The sequence below is a fragment of the Odocoileus virginianus genome, chromosome 15 (assembly GCF_023699985.2).
Source record: "Odocoileus virginianus isolate 20LAN1187 ecotype Illinois chromosome 15, Ovbor_1.2, whole genome shotgun sequence".
Lineage (NCBI taxonomy): Eukaryota > Metazoa > Chordata > Mammalia > Artiodactyla > Cervidae > Odocoileus > Odocoileus virginianus.
The window spans coordinates 15,544,558-15,556,072 of NC_069688.1; the positions used below are offsets into that span (position 1 = coordinate 15,544,558).

At 39.3% G+C, this 11,515-nt stretch overlaps 1 pseudogene; it reads left to right on the top strand.

Moving 5' to 3' along the window:
* The window catches only part of LOC110134326 (metalloendopeptidase OMA1, mitochondrial pseudogene), a 127,693-nt pseudogene extending 116,938 nt beyond the window's left edge, over positions 1–10,755 (top strand).
* Positions 10,756–11,515: the final 760 nt, after the last annotated feature.

Here is an 11,515-nt window from a genome sequence, read left to right on the forward strand (position 1 = left end):
GGCTTAAAGTCAAACAGAGGCAAAGCTAACCAGCGGAAAGTGCTTTGTAAATGAGAAATCACTATGTTGACATGAAGGTTTGTAGAAGTTTGCTGATTTCTTATTTTAAAAGACTATAACATTTCCCCTAAACTATTCTTGAAGTCTTAGCACGGAGTGGAATCTTTTCATGGCGTGAAATTGGGGTTTACGGAGGAGCTTCTGTTTCCACAGTGACAGAGCTGGAGACAATTCTTAACAGACGTTAGCTTGACACTTGGGGTGAAAATATGCTTCGAAGTATTAAATACGCAGCCTCTGGCTGTTTCTAAAGAAGTTACCCTCAGACTGATGATTGTGCATTTGTAGGTTGATTTTAAATGTGGGCTTCTTTAGCTGAAGTGGGAGAGCTAGGGAAACCCAGTTGTTTCATAAGCCAGAGGACAGAGAAGAATTCTCCCCACTGGTAAGTGAAGGAAGAACAGGAGAGAAACCTTTAAGCTGGTGATGGATGGGTTGGTAGGTGAGTTCTCCTGCAGCAAAAGACAACAAATGTCCATCTAGTCAAAGCTATGGTTTTTCCAGTAGTAATGTACGGAGGTGAGTGCTGGACAATAAGGAAGGCTAAATGCTGAAGAATTGATGCTTTTGAACTGTGGGGCTGGAAAAAACTCTTGAGAATCCTTGGACAGCAAAGGGATCAAATCAGTCAATCCTAAAGAAAATCAACTCTGAATATTCATTGAAAGGACTGATGCTGAAGCTAACGCTCTGATACTTGGCCACTTGTTTCGAAGAGTCATTGGAAAAGACCCTGATGCTGAGAAAGACTCAGAGCAGGAGAAGGGTGTGACAGAGGATGAGATGGTTGGAAGGCATCATTGCCTCATTGGGCATGAATTTGAGCAAATTCCAGCAGATAGTGAAGGACAAAGAAGTCCAGCATTCTGTAGTCCATGGGGTTGCAGAGTGGGACACAACTTAGCAACTGAACAGCAATAACTAGGGAACAAATTTCCACCTGAAAGTCTTGCCCACCTTCCTCCCAGGTTTGCTGTCTAGTGAGGACTGCCCCACACCCTCTCTCCAGTGCCAGAGATGGGGATAGAGACTTGTCTCCTTCCTTTAAAAAAAAAATTTTTTTTAACTGGAGGATAATCACTTTAGAATGGTATTGGTTTCTGCCTTACAACAACTCAAATTAGCCGTAAATATATAATATATCCAGGGCTTCCTAGTTGACAGCCAGTTGTAAGGTAATCCACCTGCTGATGCAGAAGGCATAAGAGACATGGATTCAATCCCCGCCTTGGGAAGATCCCCTGGAGGAGGGCATGTCAACCCACTCCAGTATTCTTCCCTGGAGATTTCCAGGGACTGAGGAACCTGGCACGCTATAGTCCATAGCGTAGCACAAACAGACAACGACTGAATTGCTATAGTACACGTGTAACCGCAAAGCTGGTGACTGTGCTGTTCCTGCTATCTGTTAGATTAGACAATCTTCATTCATTCAGAAGCTCTTCTTAGATCATATTCAATGTGTCAAATAATGTGCTGAAAAAAGATATAGGCTCTGTTTTAGGGAAGTACAGACATATTCGGGCTTCCCTGAAATCTCAGTTGGTAAAGAATCTGCCTGCAATGCAGGAGACCCTGGTTGAATTTCTGGGTCAGGAACATCTGCTGGAGAAGGGATAGGAAACCCACTCCTGTATTCTTGGACTTCCCTTGTGGCTCAGATGGTAAAGAATCCACCTGCAATGTGGGAGACCTGGGTTCAATCCCTGGGTTGGGAAGATCCCCTGGAAAAGGGAAAGGCTACCCACTCCAGTATTCTTGCCTGGAGAACTCCATGGACTGTATAGCTCATGGGGTAGCAAAGAGTTGGACATGACTGAGTGACTTTCACTTTCACAGACATATTCAGTATACGTATGTGCTCAGTCGCTTCAGTCACGTCCAACTCTTTGTGTCCCTTTGCATCCTCCTCCAGGCGATCTTCCCAACCCAGGGTTCGAACCCATGTCTCCTGCATCTCCTGCACTGCAGGTGGATTTTTGCCCAATGAGCCACCTGGGAAGCCCATATTAAGTACACATGACATACATGCCAACACTTCTCCTTTCATCCTTGTAGCAGACTTCATGAGTCATTTACAGAACAGTGCTCTCAAAAACCGTCTCAGCATGGTGTAACTGATTACACAGTTGGTTTGAATGGTAAAATGGTAAAAAGAAAAAGCACTTTTTCTTCCAGTGTCACTGCAGAAATATTCATGAATATATTACTATGTCCCTACATTGTTTCTGAAGTCCATTGGATTGCCCAGTTTCTGCTACATGAATATACACACCAAGAAAGGATAAGTTCTCTAACAATGTTTTATTTTATTTTTCTCCTATCAGTCTTATATTTGGCATCCTTAAGTGGCTTCCTGCCACAAATGCCCAGTTTCTGACATTTCTAGTGCCTTTCACATTGTGAAGTCTGCAAATCACTTTAAGAAAGAGTTGCATGGATATTAAAGACAAGCTTTTTGCTTCTGGTATGAGGATTACAATCTCTTTCACTCAAGTGTGTCTTCAGCGAGAATTTATGGAGTGCTTTGAATATTCATTGGAAGGACTGATGCTGAAGCTGAAGCTCCAATACTTTGGCCACCTGATGTGAAGAACTGACTCACTGGAAAAGATCCTGATGTGGGGAAAGATTGAAAGGAGGAGAAGAGGATGACAGAGGACTGAGATGGTTGGATGACATCACTGACTCGATGGATATGAGTTTGAGCAAGCTCCAGGAGTTGGTGAAGGACAGGGAAGCCTGTCACGCTGCAGTTCATAGGGTCGCAAAGAGTTGGACATGACTGAGTGACTGAACTTAATTTGTGAATATACACTGCAGATTTGGGGACAATGAGAAACCATTTTTGACATCAGTTTAATGGAGGAGATGTGTATGAAAATAAAAACCAATCATAACAAAGCAAGGCTGGAGGAACATACAAAGTTCTAGTGAATCCAGGGAAGAAAAAGATTAATTCTGCTGGCAATCATAAAATATGCCAAAAGGAAGGAATATTTGAGCTGGATCTTGAAGGGTAAGTGGAGTGCTGTAGGCTGAGAGGATGAACACTAGCTTTTTAAGGAAAATAATGATAGGAGAGTTGAATACACTGAGGTTTGAAAATGCATTATACAAAACAAGGCTGATAAAATTGTTTGGACTAGATTATGAACAGACTTAAATTCCAGGTTCGTAATACTATAAATGAAAAAGCAAATAATATCCCTGACTTGTTTATTAACATTATTTCCATTTTGTGTATTTTCTAGGCTGATGAAATATCCACAAACCAAGGAACTATTGGTTCTTGCCATAAATGACCTAGTTCATCAACATGGGAAATCTTTTGCGACCTCCCAGAAAGAAAAGGAAAAGAAGGAAAGGAGGAAGGAAGGGGAAAAGGAAAGGAGGGAGAGAGGAATGGAGAGAAAGTGAGAGTGATGAAGATAGAGAGAAATCGTAACTAAAAGAAAAAGACAAAGAGGAGAAAGTAGAGCGGGAAAGAAAAAGAAGAAATCATTTGGGTTCACTGCCAATAAGAGTTAGGAAAGCTGATTTCTTAAGATAAACTGAAGTAAAACAAAATATGCTCCATATGTTGAAACTGTATACTTAGTTTGAGATAAACAAAAACATGTTTAGAGAATAGCTGCCATATTAAAAAGAAATTAAAAGAAAGAAAGAAAAACCATCTGGGGATAAATATATATTTAAACACACACACAGACAAAAACACACAGTGATTCCAAAACTTGAAGTTTTTCTTGATTTAAGTAAACTCTCCTGTTGCAAAAGGGCATTGCGTCAGTTTTTGCCCAAACACCGAGCACCCCATGTTCCTCACTGGAGCTCTACAGAGCTACTCAGCATTACTCAAACACGAGAAGAACTTTCCAAAGCCTGTCCTTTGCCCCTGCTTTCTTCCCTGCTATGAATACACTTTTCCTTTTGGCTGACTCTGATTCACTCCAAGTACCCAACTCAGATGGCACCTACTCCCAATAGTGTGCCAGACACCCAGCAAGGTTGATGATGGCTTCTTCATCTGTGAATTTTAGCATGTCTATCAGTTTCCTGTGGCTGCCATAATAAAATGCTGCAAACTGGGTGTCTTAACACAACAGTTTGTTGTTTCACAATTCTGGAGACTAGAAGTCTGATACCAGGTTCAGTATCAGGTTTGGGTACATCTAAGGACTTTGAGGGAGAGTCTAGTCTACAATGTCCTTCTAGCTTCTAATGATGGCTGGCAATCTTTTGTATTCTTTGGACTATAGTTGCATCACTCCAATCTCAGTCTTCATCTTCACATGGTGTTCTCCCTGTGTCTCTTGTGTCTTCATGTGGCCATCTTCTTATAAGGACACCAATTGTGTTGGGTTAGGGCCCCACTCTATTCCAGTATAACCTGGTTTTAATTTATAAGTCACATCTAAGACCATCTTGTTTCCAACAGATTTGAATTCACTTTCTGGGGTAATGGGGAGTAGAACTTCAACTTATCCTTTGAGGGACATAATTCAACTCATAGCAACAAGACTACTCCATATCTGGTTTCACTGAAAAATTCAGATGCTTGCCTGTTTGTGTCCCCAATCCGCAAAGAAGTTGATAAGAAACTCCATTTCAAGAAATAGTTTCCAAGGCTGAGCATAGTTAACTAAATAAATTCATAGTTCATGTCTTCCAAATTGAGTTAGAGTATTTCTTATTAAAGCTACAAGGAAGGGACTTCCCTGGTGGCCCAGTGGTTAAGAATCCACCTTCCAATGCCTTCCAAGGCAGGTGATGTAGGTTTGATCCCTGGTCAGGGAAATAATATCCCCCAGGCTGGAGGACAACTAAGCCTGTTCTTCACAACTACTGAGCCCAGACACCCTAGAACCCACATGCCTCAACTAAGACCAGATGCAGCCAAATAAATAAATATTTTTAAATAAATAAATAAAGCTCAAAGGAGGTTAGGAGGCAGTTAAATCGACACTTGAGGGAAAACACATAGCACATGGTGACATCCTTTTCATTACACTCCTCAAAGAGATACTGTTTGTTAAAGTGGGCAATGTGGCACAGGAGGATCCTCACCTGGATCACCTAAAGGGATGAGGATCCCTGAGAAAAAAAGACCCATGTTTAAGTGCAGTTCTCTCTAGGTCACTATACAATATTGATACTATCACTTCTCCTCTGTTTGCCTCAGCTTATCCTCAGAAGATGAGAATTAGACAAGAAAGAGTGATTTTAAAATTTAAAGAAGCATAAGAACTTTCTTTTCAAATGAAGTCTTTCTCAAATTCCCAATTTAAATAGCAGCTTTTTGTGAGGCTACCTGAGACCAGGTGAAGAAAGTGAGCCCGAATGCCCCTGGATTAGTCATACCCAGGATGACTTCTCCACAAGAAGTTCCAGAGAATTCTGGAAACACAGACTTAAAACTACCCAGTCAGATGAAAGTCTAGCTTTGGTATGCAGTCACAGACATAGAGGATCATCGTTTCAAAGAAAAAAAAGGAAAGAAGAAATAAGAAGAGAGAACAAGAGAGAGGAAGAGGAGAGGAAGGAGAAGAGGAAGAGGAAAGAGGGGAAGATGGAAAACGTATTAGAAAATAAGATACTAGGGGGGAAATTGCAAAGGGGGCCAAAGATCTTGAACAAAACTTTTCATAGCCATAAAAATATCCTCTCCAATTTTATCTTAATACTCATATAGTAAATTCTAAATTAAGTTAGCCTTATTTTGTACATGCACATTGTTGTTTGTAGCCACATTATAACTGTAGGATCACAAAGGCAATACAGTCTGAAAGAGAAACAGAGAATGTGGACAACTACATGCAAACTTCAACTAGTGGATCAAACGAAGATGGGTTTGTTGTACGCAAGTTAGTCATATCGAAAATAACTTTACCATAACTACTTTGCATTTTCTGCCCCAGCAGTCATAAGTTGTGTTCCCAGGGAATACAGTGTGTTGTAGGCTTCTTTTCCTTGCTGAATGCTAAACCTTCATTTTGACATAACCATCTCTTACTTTCAACCTGTATTCTTCTTTCCAAATGTAACTTAACATTCTTTAGGAAGCCTTCTCTGAATACCCACATCCAATTAGCTTCACTCTTCTCCATGTGCCTCTGTGTATCATCTGTATTTTGGTAGAATTGATACCTTTGTACTAGCACTCTGAATTGTAGTCTATCCAATTGCTGCTTATGTACAAATAGTGAGTTCTTCTGGAGCGGTCTCATTTGTGTCTTAATGTCCCTGTGCCAGCACATACTCACTGTGCCAGGCACATGATGGGTATTGTATATGATTGCTGAATGCATGAGTTAATGTAAAGGAGAGTCTGTTTCAAACTGTTTTAAAGTTTTCAGGTAATCTTGGAAAAGTATCAGGATGAGAGTGGGCATAATTTGAATGTCAGTATTCTATTTAACTTGTACAAGACAAATGAAATATTGCAGTCAAATGTCTAGTGGCTTTATATTCCCAATTCTACAGTCATGAAGAGGGAACACAGAAAATGAACTTTTTTTTTTTCAAAATTATCTTGGAAATTAGCCCAAGAGCCAAATGTTTTATTTTAATGGTATGTTTCTTCTCTCAGACCATAACTAGTAAACATTTCAGATCACACATACACACAATGTTTGTTTGTATTTACTGTAATTCCCTATGCAACTCCAGATGCTTGGACCAGTTAGGCATCTAATACATGTTTGATGAATTAAAGAATAATGAAGGGACCCTTGAATAAAATGAGCTTAGATTCTGACATCCATTAGCAAGCTGTTACCAGTTTTCATCTGTCTAGTTTAAATGTAGGCCGTCCATTTGGAGAGAGGGAATGGAAAAATACAGTACAAAGGACTGATCTGTTCAATGTTTTTGAATCAATAATTAAAATATAATCACTTATAAAACATTTGCTACAACATGATGGAGAATACTGGATTCTGACTTTGGCTTAGTCCCCATATTGCTATGTGAGATTAACTTTTTTACCTAACAAGATAGAGCTTGGTTCCACCTACATTAATATATTCTGACTTTATGGGACAAAGATCATATTTTCTTTAAATCTGATACAGTCTAGTATGATTCTGATATGATTATATATGTGACTGGGCCATGACAATATGTGTACATCACAGGGAGCCTTTTAATTTGGTATCTTTGGTAGACAGGCATCATCTTAAAGTTTTAGTTTAAAGAAATAAAATATTGTCTCTTTGATTAATTTCTAGGGAAAGTTGTTGGAAAAAATTCATCCTATGTGCCTCAGGCAACATATCTCTGGCTCTATATTTCTATTGCACTCTATATTCAAAAGATCTGTCATTAAGTGTAGACCTTCTTAGAGGAAAATTTTATTGAATATGATTTGAAAGTAGACTATGGCTCTTGGAATGGGAATGGCAAAGATCTTACTTCCTACCTTATCAAATGTTTCTTCCAATTATGTATCATACTGCCCTGAGAATTCTGGCAAATTAAGCATTCTTTACCTCCTTACACTCCCCACTCACTTTTTAAATTATTTCCCTGATTGATGTCAGGGTGATATGCCATGTCTGATCATGTATTTATAAACCAGCTTAAAGCTCAGAGTGGGGAAAAAAAAAAGAAGCTCAGAGTGCTTTCATCTGCATTATCTTGATGGATCCTCACAAATCTTAGAAGATGTAGCTCATGAAATGGAGAGCTATTCATTTCTCAAATAGGAAATTGAGGCTCAGAGCTTTCAAGATTTATGAAAGGATAGATAATGAAAATGGATGAATCTGAGCATTTGATTTCTGGTTCAAGGGTTATTAACTATGCCTTAGTGCTTTAATGGGCATTCAAGAAACAGCTTTCCTCATTCATACATTCTTTCTTCCAATATATTTACTAAACATCTATTATTTGCAGGTATTGTGTCTGGTGTTGGTGTTATAATGGGAATCAAGCCAAAATCCTTTATTTCATTAAGTTTTTAATAATGGAGAAAAAGATAGAGACAATTACAAAGCTTACTATCTCACTCAGAGAAGCACATAAACAAACACAATCACTAATTGGAAGGACTCATCACTTTTGTCACAGTTTGGATAAATCAAGCAAAAGAAGGTATGCTTTGGACTGGTCCGATGGTTAAGATGTGGCCTTCTAATACAGAGAACATGGGTTTGACCCCTGGTCAGGGAATTAATGGCTTCCCTGGTGGCTCAGAAGTAAAGAATCTGCCTGCAATGCAGGAGACATGGGTTCATCCCTGGGTTAGGAAGACCCCTTGGAGGAGGAAATGGCCACCCATTCCAATATTCTTGCCTGGAGAATCCCAAAGACAGAGGAGCCTGGCTGGCCATACAGTCACAGAGACTCGGACACGACTGAAGCGATTGACCCCACATGCCTGCAGGAACTCAGATTGCATATGCCGTGGGGCAACTAAGCCTGCAACTGAGCCTGGACTCTCTGGAGTACCACAACTAGAGAGACGCCTACATGCCCCAACAAGAGCCCACGTGCTGCAACTAAGACCTGATGCAGCCAAATAATTTTTTTTAATCAAAAAAGAAAGATAAGCTTCACCTGTGAACTGTAGTCTGATAAATTGTTTTTTCTTCTGATTTAATTCACTGACCAACTGGAGAAAATGTAACACACTAGCTGTAATCAGCGCTTTTGAATTGTGGTGCTAGAGAAGATTCTTGAGAGTCCCTTGGACTGCAAGGAGATCAAAACAGTCAATCCTAAAGGAATTGACTAAAGGAAACGTTGCATATTCATTGAAAGGACTGGTGCTGAAGCTTCAGCTTCAATACTTTAGCCATCTGATGGGAAGAATTGACTAATTAGAAAAGACTCTGATGCTGGGAAAGATTGATGGCAGGAAGAGAAGGGAACGACAGAGGATAAGATGGTTGGATGGCATCACTGACTCAGTGGACATGAGTTTCAGCAAACTCCAGGATATAGTGAAGGACAAGGAGGTCTGGTGTTGCAAAGAATAGGACATGACTTAGCAATGAACAACAACAAACCATAGAGCAAATACCCAGGCCTGGGAATAAATCAGTGTGCTAAGTTTCCTTTTCTGCTTGGAAATTTTTATTTCTATAGGACCTTCTGTAACAAAAGAACAGGATGCCTCTTTAGTACTGAAAGTAAGGAAATTTGGAGGACTATCCAAAAATTACTATATTGAATGACTCTTTTTCAAGGCAGCCACAGATTTAAGAAGTTGTGTTCATCTCTGCTCTTCCAAAATTGTGTCGTCCAAATTGTTCTCCCATAAAAGACATCAGGAGTTTCCTCATTTCACAGTTTCAATTTGTCCAATTTCTCTCTTGATAATTCTTAAACCAGTGTAGAAACTACTTGTAATTATTGTAAGTATTCTTGGGTATAAGGAAATGGTGGCAAACACTTCCTCCTAACAAGAAGGAACTATTTAAAGAATGTGAAAGGAAGACAAAAATGGAAGTTATTATTTGAGTTACTACTTGTAGTGGCTTTATTTCACTCAACTGAAAATAAGTCCAATCATGGGAAAGAGCAAGCTACTATAATTGGGGAAAGAATATCTCAGAATTTTATCAGAACTGGAACATGAGCTTTGGATGGAAGAATTTTAAAATGATACGCTGAGAAAGAAAACCAAACTCTTAATCCTTCTCTCCCCCGCCTTCTCCCCCTTGGCCTTTGGGATTAGCAGATGCAAACTAGTATATACAGAATGAATAACTAACAAGGTCCTACTGTATAGCACAGGGAATTATATTCAGTATCCTGTCATAAATCATAATGGACAAGAAATGAAAAATAACCTATATGTATAACTGAATTACTTTGCTGTATAGCAGACATTAATACAACATGGTAAATCATCTACACGTCAATAAAATAGGAAAGAAAAAAAAGAAAGACAGACAATACTTCACCATTAAGGACAAGACATGGTTTATCATGTAACTGAATGCGATAAAGATATTCTAGGGATCTGTGAGATCAACAGGATTATTCATGTGGTTGATTCCCCAGATAAAAGCTTTTGTGATTCCAATTTAAGTATATGTGTGGCCAAAGTCAGCACTTCTTTTGTGATTCCAAATGGGCAAATATTTATCTTCACTAGATTTGTACATAGTGTAACTGGTATTCATCAAATTTTCTTCCTTCTAGGCTATGAAATAGAACATGCAATACTTGGGTAGCCTGCAATAAAAGACTAGCTTGGCTGATTTATCGGATTTCTTAGGTTTGATTTTTCACACAGTGAGCTGGGCCATTTGTCCTTGAGATGGTTTGGCACTTTGGAGAAAATCTATATTGCAGGAGCATGTGTTTGATTGACCATACAGTAGGACATTGGAGGCTGAAACTGACAAAATTGGACCACAGCTTGCTGCAAAGCCTTGTGTGGATGTCAGGGCCAGGCCAGGGTTTTGACAGCAGATGGAATTTGCAGGTAGCCTCCACTGTCATCTCAAGTTGCCAGAAAGGGTATGGAATACCCTTTTCATGGAAATTGAGCTGACAGATGTGTACCGCTGGTTCTCTGTAATTACCTACTGCTTTCTGGACCAGACCCTCAGTTGCTATTCAAACTCAGAGTGAAACACTTTTTCTGAGGAATCAGGCAGAGAAGACCTAAATATCACTGTTTTAAAAAATGTATACACTTCCCACTTAAAAACAGAAGCAAATATCATTAATATTTAGAGTTGAGGGAAAAGCTTGAAGTTAATTTAAAATGTTTGAGACACAGGACACTTCCCAGGTGGTGCAATGGTAAAAGAATACTCCTGCCAATACAAGAGGCACACATCAATCCCTGGGTTGGGGTAATCCCCTGGAGGAGGGCATGGCAAACCACTATTATTCTTGCCTGGAAAATTCCATGGAGAGAGGAGCCTGGCAGGCTGTGGTGCATGGGGTTGCAAAGAGTTGGACATGACTGAACGCAGATGAGACACAGGAAGTGTAGAATGCAGCAATCTATAATTTTTATGTAACTTTTTAAAAAAGGATCTTTGCAGTGAAAACAAAAGTGGATATTCAGAGTAAAGCCATCTATATTACAGGTATTATCTAAATTCTTCTAATGTATTTACTTTTTATGAAACACTGATTATTTCAATTCATTTAAAAATATCTGCAACGAGGAAAATGTCATGGAATAAATTCATATTACACTTTAAAAAGACTACTAATTGCATCTCTACTGTGTACAAGTGGTTACTCTAAGCCTGTGGAGAAAAGTGATCCAGAAATCAACCCATCCTCCCAGAAACCCTGTTACTGCAAAAAATCAAGCAGCTCAACTTTCACCTTCATTTGGAAGATACTATGTACCTGGCTCAAGAATGGAGGAGAAGCTAAAGATACCTTGGGATATTGGCTTGATATTTAAGAAAGCATTCAACGTTAAACCTTTTGATCAATTAGCAGACCACCTCAGTGAAAACACACTCCTTCAAGG